Raw genomic sequence first — 8500 nt, 5'->3', positions numbered from 1 at the left:
ATTCAAAACCAGCCTGGGCAACATAGTGAAGCCCCACTTCTAAAAAAAAAAAAAATTACAAAAATTAGCTGGGCATAGTGGCACTTCTCAGCTACTTGGGAGGCTGAGGTAGGAGGATTACCTGAGCCCAGGAGATTAAGGCTGCAGTGAGCTGAGGTCGTGCCACTGCACTTTAGCCTGGGTGACTAAAGACGACCCTGTCTCAATAAAATAAAATAAAATAAAAGAAAGAAAGAAAAGATTGGTCTCCGTGTGACCTACCCCTTTCACTGGGTGTGAGATCGACAGGTTGTCTGAGTATTATTTTCCCATATTATCAATAACACGAGAATAATGGTCCCTGATGTGAGGGAGGTTGAACCCACAAAAGCACAACCTTCCTTTAAAGCACTGAAGGCTTTGTGAACAGCGGATAGCTTCATAATCTTTGGTTCTTTCCCCATGCACCCTGCATCCCTTCTCCATCTGAGAAAATCACTGAGATTACCGGTTCTGAGGAGAGGGACTAATTTTGAGTCTCTGTCATGCAATGCAGGATGCACCCCAGCTCACTTCCTACTGCCAGCTCTTACTCAGACCCGATTCTCTCTTCCATAACCGTGAGAAAAGGCAAACGGACAATCGTTGATGTACGGGCACAGCAATGGAAACACAGGCATGCTGAAGGTTTGGCCCACATGGAGAGCTTCTGGCTCTCCAAGTTGTATTTTGCCTTAGCATGGGCCAATGCCTCCTGCTTCAGCAGCACTGCGCATGACAAAACCCAGCTTGAGGCAGAGAGCAGGTAGGAACGCCCTCCTGCCAGTCACTGAGTCAAGATCGCTGCTTGAGGCTGGTGCCCAGGTCATTTTCGCTATTCTGTGCTTGACCCAAATTCCCTTGCATCTCTCTGCTCTCTCCTTACTGAGTCTGACCCTTGAAGTTGGTGTCTGCTGTTCACCTAATCTTTTTGTAAAAATAGGTCAGGTGCAGTGGCTCATGTCTATAATTCCAGCACTTTGGGAAGCCAAGGCAGATGAGTCTCTTGAGCTTAGGAGTTCGAGACCAGCCTGGGCAACATGGCGAAACCCCATCTGTACCCAAAATACAAAAATTAGCCAGGCGTGGTGGTGTATGTCTGTGGTCCCACCTACTCAGGAGGCTGAGGTTTGAGGATCGTTTGAACCAGGGGGGCAGAGGTTGCAGTGAGCTGTGATGCACCACCACACTCTAGCCTGGGTGACAGAGTGAGACCCTGTGTCAAAAAATATTATTTTTATGAATTTAGGGGGTGTAGAAGTACTGTTTTGTTATATGGATACATTGCATATATATGCAATGTGATGAAGCCTGGACTACTAAAAACCCAGATGGATACACTAAAGCATCCATCACCCAAACAGCAATCATTGTACCCATTAGGTAATTTCTCATCCCTCACTCTTCTCCCACACTTCCAAGTCTCCAGTGTATGTTGTGTGTGTGTGTGTGTGTGTGTGTGTGTGTGTGTGTGTGAGGCAGGGTCTTGCTATGTTGCCCAGGCTGGAGTGCAGTGCCATGATCATAGTTCACTACAGCTTTGACCTCCTGGGCTCAAGGCATCCTCCCACCTCAGCCTCCTGAGTAGCTGGGACTACAGGCACACGCCACCATGCCCAGATAATTTTTTAATTTTTATAGAGATGGGGTCTCGGTGTGTTGCCCAGGCTGTTCTCAAACTCCTGGCCTCAAGCTATCATCCACTTTAGCTTCCCAAAGTGCTGGGATTACAGGCATGAGCCACAGTACCCAGCCCTATTTTTAGTTCTTTGAGAAATCTCCATAGAGGCTGCACTCAGCTACACTCCCACCAATAGTGTAGAAGCATTCCCTTTCCTCCACATCCACGCCAACCAACATCTATTATTTTAAAAACCTTTAATAATAGCCATTCAGACTAGTGTGAGATGGTATCTTACTGGGACTTTTTCATCTCTCTAATGATTGGTGATGTTGAGCTTTTTTTTTTTTTACATGACTGTTAGACATTTCTATGTCTCCATTTGAAAAATGTTCACCTGGGCAGGGCGCTGTGGCTCACGCCTGTAATCCCAGCACTTTGGGTGGCTGAGGGGGGTGGATCACCTGAGGTCAGGAGTTTGAGACCAGCCTGACCAATATAGTGAAACCCCATTTGTACTAAAAATACAAAAATTCGCCAGACATGGTGGTGTGTGCCTGTACTCTCAGCTACTCGGGAGGCTGGGACAGGAGAATCGCTTGAACTCGAGAGGTGGAGGTTGCAGTCAGTCAAGATCGCACCGCTGCACTCCAGCCTGGGCGACAGAGCGAGACTCCATCTCAAAAAAAAAAGTTCACCTAATCTTTTACAGACCGTCCCCTTCTTTGTGAACTGTACCTGCCCTTGGGCCTTCTGCACCTCTTAGTCTTGTTAAACACTGCACATACCTTTTATTTCCCCCATGACACATGGCTTAGCACAAAATGAAAGGAACAATTTTGTGGGTACCATTTCTTGGGTGCCTCATGTGGGTGGACTCGTGCAGCATGGGTCTTTCTGTGCCTGGCTTCCTTCTCAGCACGAGGTTCTCATGGTTCAGCCATGTGGTTGCAGGTCATAGGATTTCCTTTTATTTATTTAGTTTTGAGCCAGACAGAGTTTCACTTTTGCCCAGGCTGGAGTGAAGTGGCGCGATCTTGGCTCACTGCAACCTTCGCCCCCCCAGGTTCAAGTGATCCTCCTGTCTCAGCCTCCTGAGTAGCTGGGACTAAAGGCGCATGCCACCTCGCCCAGCTAATTTTTTTGTATTTTTAGCACAGACAGGGTTTCGCCTTGTTGGCCAGGCTGGTCTCAAACTCCTGACCTCAGGTGATCCACCCGCCTCAGCCTCCTAAAGTGCTGGGATTACAGGTGTAAGCCACCGTGCCTGACCAATTTCCTTTCATTTTAAATGCTGAATAAGATTTCATTATATGTATACATCATATTTCCATTGTTCTAATTAGTAGCTGTTTGTCAGAATTTACAATTTTCAGATAGACTGAACATTATTCTCCTTTATTTGGATTAGAGCAATTATTCACAACTGGGGGTGATTTTACCCCCAGGGGACCTCTGTCAGTGCTGGAGACATTTTGATTGTCACAACTATGGAAGGGGGCACTGCTACCTGAATCTTGTCGGTAGGTCTCAGGGATGCTGGTCAAGAGAATAACAAGGGGGCTACTGTGCCCAGGACTGCCGCACCACAGAGACTCCCCCACAACCCCAAATGTCCACAGTGCTGAGGTTGTGAGACCCCGGATTACGAGACAGTGATTTCACATGCGGGGAAGTTAGTACAACATGTAAGGAGACGAGCTGTCCGAAATTCCTCTGTGCTCACTTCTCTTGCCTAAGTGTTGGGTTTTAGATCCAGAGATAAAAATGTTTGGTAATTTTCTCTATCACTTGCCAGAGAATGTAGACAACAGTTGAATCATAAAATGCCTTTTTTAAGATTTTATTTTATTTTCAAGAAACAGTCTTGCTCTGTCACCCAGGCTGGAGTGCAATGGCGTGGTCTCAGCTCACTGTAACCTCCGCCCCCCAGGTTCAAGTGATTCTCCTGCCTCAGCCTCCCAAGTAGCTGGGATTACAGCCTTACCACCACGCCTGGCTAATTTTTTGTATTTTTAGTAGAGACAGTGTTTTGCCATGTTGGCGAGGCTGGTCTCCAACTCCTGTACTCAACTGATCCACTCACCTAGGCCTCCCAGTGCTGGAATTACAGGCGTGAGCCACGGCGCCCAGCCAGAAAATGCCTTTTAAATGGAAAATACAAAATACTTAAAACTTTATTATTATTATTTTTTGGTGTCAGGGAGACTTAAGTATTTGAATTCTTAAGCTTATACTATTTTGCTTGATTTTAAAGAATTTTATGTGACTCAGATATCCAAGATATATTTTAGGGAACACATTTGGGTTTTCAAATATGTCTTGTACTATTGATAAGTGTGTCTGGAGTAAATCTCATGAATGTATTTCTGTATGTAAAAATAAATGACCATGCTCCCTTAAAGAAATCACAGAATGGCCGGGCGCGGTGGCTCATGCCTGTACAGAATCCCAGCACTTTGGGAAGCCAAGGCGGGCCGATCACCTGAGGTCAGGGGTTCGAGACCATCCTGGCCAACATGGTGAAACCCCGCCTCTACTAAAGTACACAACTTAGCCAGGCGTGGTGGTGGGCGCTTGTAGTCCCAGCTACTCAGGAGGCTGAGGCAGGAGAATCACTTGAACCCAGGAGGCAGAGGTTGCAATGAACTGAGCTCATGCCACTGCACTCCAGCCTGGGCGACAGAACAAGGCACTGTCTCAAAAAAAAAAAAAAAAGAAAAAAAACAAACACAGAATATCTGGGAAATGACTGAGTGACTACTGGGGGACTAGCCATTTCAGGAAAATTAAGAAGATCAAGACTAAATCTGGGTAAAATTGATAATAAATTTCAATTCCACCTTTTTTTTTGAGACAGAGTCCCACTCTGTTGCCCACCCTGGAGTGCAGTCACATGATTTCAGCTCACTGCAACCTCCACCTCCCGGATTCAAGTGATTCTCCTGCCTCAGCCTCCCGGGTAGCTGGGATTACAGGTGTGCACCACTACGCCTATTTTTTTGTAGTTTAAGTAGCGACAGGATTTCGCCATGTTGGCCAGACTGGTCTTGAACTCCTGACCTCAAGTGATCTGCCTGCCACGGCCTCCCAAAGTGCTGGGATTACAGGCGCAAGCCAATGCATCCAGCCTCAATTCCATCTTTTTAAATCAAAGAGGGAGTATTCACTGTGGCTCATTTACTCCTGCCTTAGGGCCAGGTGCAATGGCTCATGCCTGTGATCTTAACACTTTGGGAGGCCGAGGTGGGAGGATTGCTTGAGCCCAAGAATTCATAATCCATACAGGACAACACAGCGAGATTCCAACTCTATAAAGTTTATATACATATATATACACACACATAAAGTTTATATATATAAAGTTTATATATATTATAGCCAGACGTGGTGGCAAGTGCCTGTAGTCCTATCTACCTGGGAGGCTGCGCCTGGGAGGTCCAGGCTCCCATGAGCCGCAATCGCACCACTGCACTCCAGCCTGGGCAACAGAGTGAGACCTTATCTCTTAAAAAAAAATTAAATTACTCTTACTTTAATAAAAGTTGGCTTATGAAGTACAGATGATAATTATACATTGTTTCAACATTTTGAATTATTTTATTAACATTATCCACATAATAACCACAATTCATTTCTGAACTTGTAAGCCTTCTTTTTTTTTTTTTTTTTTTTCTTTTTTCTTTTTTTTTTTTTGAGGCGGAGTCTCACTCTGTCACCCAGGCTGGAGTGCAGTGGCGCCATCTCGGCTCACTGCAAGCTCCGCCTCCCGGGTTCACGCCATTCTCCTGCCTCAGCCTCCCGTGTAGCTGGGACTACAGGCGCCCGCCACCTCGCCCGGCTAATTTTTTGTATTTTTAGTAGAGACGGGGTTTCACTGTGTTAGCCAGGATGGTCTCGATCTCCTGACCTCGTGATCCGCCCGTCTCGGCCTCCCAAAGTGCTGGGATTACAGGCTTGAGCCACCGCGCCCGGCCTGTAAGCCTTCTTTTTTTCTTTTCAAGACTATACTTAAATTGGATTTTAATTTAATGCAGATAGCAATGTTGTTTTATTCATAGCATTTGGGGACGCTTCTCAATTGGCTTTATGTCAGTATGTTTAAAGAATTTTCAGGTCAATGAAAATCAGGCGAGTTAGAGGAGATATCCTGAATGTTTCCAACGGCATCTCTCCAAGATAAGAAATGGCATGAGTAATAGTAAGAGCCACTGACGTTCACTGAACCTCAACACCCAGCTGAATGGAACTGAACAAACTACTCACAATCAGGTCTGGTCGTTCTGACAAGATCAGAGGTCCATGCAATGAATATTGTTTTTCCCCTCACTGCAATCATTGCTCAGTTAAAACACATGCAAGAACACACTCATGAAAGAGAATATTGATGTGACTCTAAATGCTAAGGGGTGAATCAGCTCAAATATCTTTAAACATTAAGGAAAACCATTCAGCAGCATGGTCTACATATTTTGAGAAACAACCTTACCTTGCTTTGCCTAATGTGAAACTGTTTATTTATACAAAGTGATTTTCTCATTGAGGCAAGATTACTTTGGAGAGAATTGTTACATTAGAGAGAGCATTTGGGGAGTTGAGACGCTGCTGCTCCTGGAGAAAAACTGTGTTTGATGATTCCTTCCCCAAGAAACTAAGATGTTCTTAGTTATTGGGGTAACATTTTAAAGATGTATTGAAATGAGCTTAAGAAGGCTTTAGAGGAATCAAGCCTACTGTTTGTCTTCCTGGATTTGTCTAAGAACGCCTTGCAAATGCCAGCAACCCCAACATTTGTAAAATGGTTGTAACGTTACCTAAACATGTGCAAACAAAAATAGGTGAAAACTCCCTAGATTTATAGAGCCTTTACAACTCAAAAAACCCCACAAACACAGCATTCTATTCTGCCCACCGTGGTTTCAACAATAGATTTCTTGCTCTACTAATTTCCATGCAAATATAATTTCAGTTTCCCTCAGTGGAGTCTCTTTCCTGCGGTAAAAAGAAAACTTGAGACAAGTTTTATAAAACACGCTGATTTGTGGTCTCTAGCATTACAGACAACAGATTGTGACAGAATCCACATCTTCTTACAAAATTTGTAGCTCTAAAAATAATATTGGGTCCTTTCTCGGGAACAAGAATGACTGTATCTCTCACCCCCATAAAAATGTATATATGGCTCCATTTGCCTTTTAATTGATCTGTTTTATTGATCTATTTATTTTTATTGTTTAGAGATGAAGTCTTGCTCTGCTGCCCAAGCTGGAGCCCAGTGGTGCCATCATAGTTTACTACAGCCTCGAACTCTTGGGCTCAAGCAATCCTCCCACCTTCGCCTCCCCAGTGACTGTGACTACAGGCACACCATCACGCCAGCTAATTTTTCTACTTTTTGTAGAGGTGAGATCTTGCTATGTTGTGTAGGCTGGCCTTGAACTGCTGGCCTCATGCACTTCTCCCTCTAGAAGTGCTGGGACTATAGGTTCAAAGCACCATGCCTGGCTAATTTCATCTTTTCAAACTTGTTTTTTTTCCAAAGATCTGTGCCAAGCTCATCAGTAAGGATGTAGCTCATTTATAGCAGGCATGAGTCTCTCAGAAGGAAAAGCTTGCAATTTGTCGACTCTCTTATTTGTCTTTCAAAATAGAAGGCGATCACCTCTCATCACAGTTAATGAAAAATGTCGGGCCAGGAGCGGTGGCTCACACCTGTTATCCCAGCACTTTGCGAGGCTGAGGTGGGTGGATCACCTGAGGTCAGGAGTTCGAGACCAGACTGGCCAACATGGTGAAACCCTGTCTCTACTAAAAATACAAAAATTAGCTGGGCATGGTGGCGTGTGCCTGTAATCCCAGCTACTCAGGAGGCTGAGGCAGGAGAATCGCTTGAATTTGGGAGGCGGAAGTTGCAGTGAGACAAGATGATACCACTGCACTCCAGCCTAGGTAACAGAGTGAGACACTTTTTTTTTTTTTTTTGGAGACAGAATTTCGTTCTTGTTGCCCAGGCTGGAGTGCAATGGTACAATCTCGGCTCACTGAAACCTCTACTTCCCGGGTTCAAGCGATTCTCCTGCCTCAGCCTCCTGAGTAGCTGGGATTACAGGTGCCTGCCACCAGGCCCAACTAATTTTTTTTTTGTATTTTTAGTAGAGATGGGGTTTCACCATGTTGGCCAGGCTGGTCTCGAACTCCTGACCTCAAATGATCCACCCACCTCGGCCTCCCAAAGTGCTGGGATTACAAGGGTGAGCCACTGCGCCCGGCCTTGTGATACCCCTATCTTTACAAAAAATACAAAAATTAGCCAGGCATGGTGGTGTGCACTTGTAGTCCCAGATACTCAAGAGGCTGAGGCAGGAGGATTGCTTGAGCCCGGGAGGTGGAGGCTACTGTGAATCATGCTGCACCACTGCACTCCAGCCTGGGCAACAGAGTGAGAACCTGTCTCAAAACACGAATAAGTAAAAGAAATCAATTAAAAGGCAAATAGAGCCATATATAAATATTTATGGAGGGCGAGAGCTGCAGTAACTGTTACTCCTGAGAAAGGACCCAACATTATTTTTACAGCTGTATATTTTGCAAGATGTGGATTCTAGAACAATCTAGAACCTATAATGCTGGAGACCACTAACCAACATGTTTTATAAAACTTATCTCAAGCTTGTCTTTGTACCCCAGGAAAGAGACTCCATTGAGTGAAACAGATTATATTTGCATAGAAAATAGTAGAGCAAGAAATCTTTTTTTTTTTTTTTTTTGAGATGGAATCTCACTCCTGTCGTGCAGGCTGGAGTGCAATGGCGTGATATCGGCTCACTGCAGCCTCTGCCTCCTGGGTTCAAGCGATCCTTC

This window comes from Theropithecus gelada, chromosome X, assembly GCF_003255815.1.
Source record: "Theropithecus gelada isolate Dixy chromosome X, Tgel_1.0, whole genome shotgun sequence".
Classification (NCBI taxonomy): Eukaryota; Metazoa; Chordata; class Mammalia; order Primates; family Cercopithecidae; genus Theropithecus; species Theropithecus gelada.
The sequence above is the reverse complement of the archived record's forward strand: the minus strand, read 5'-3'. Positions refer to the sequence as shown.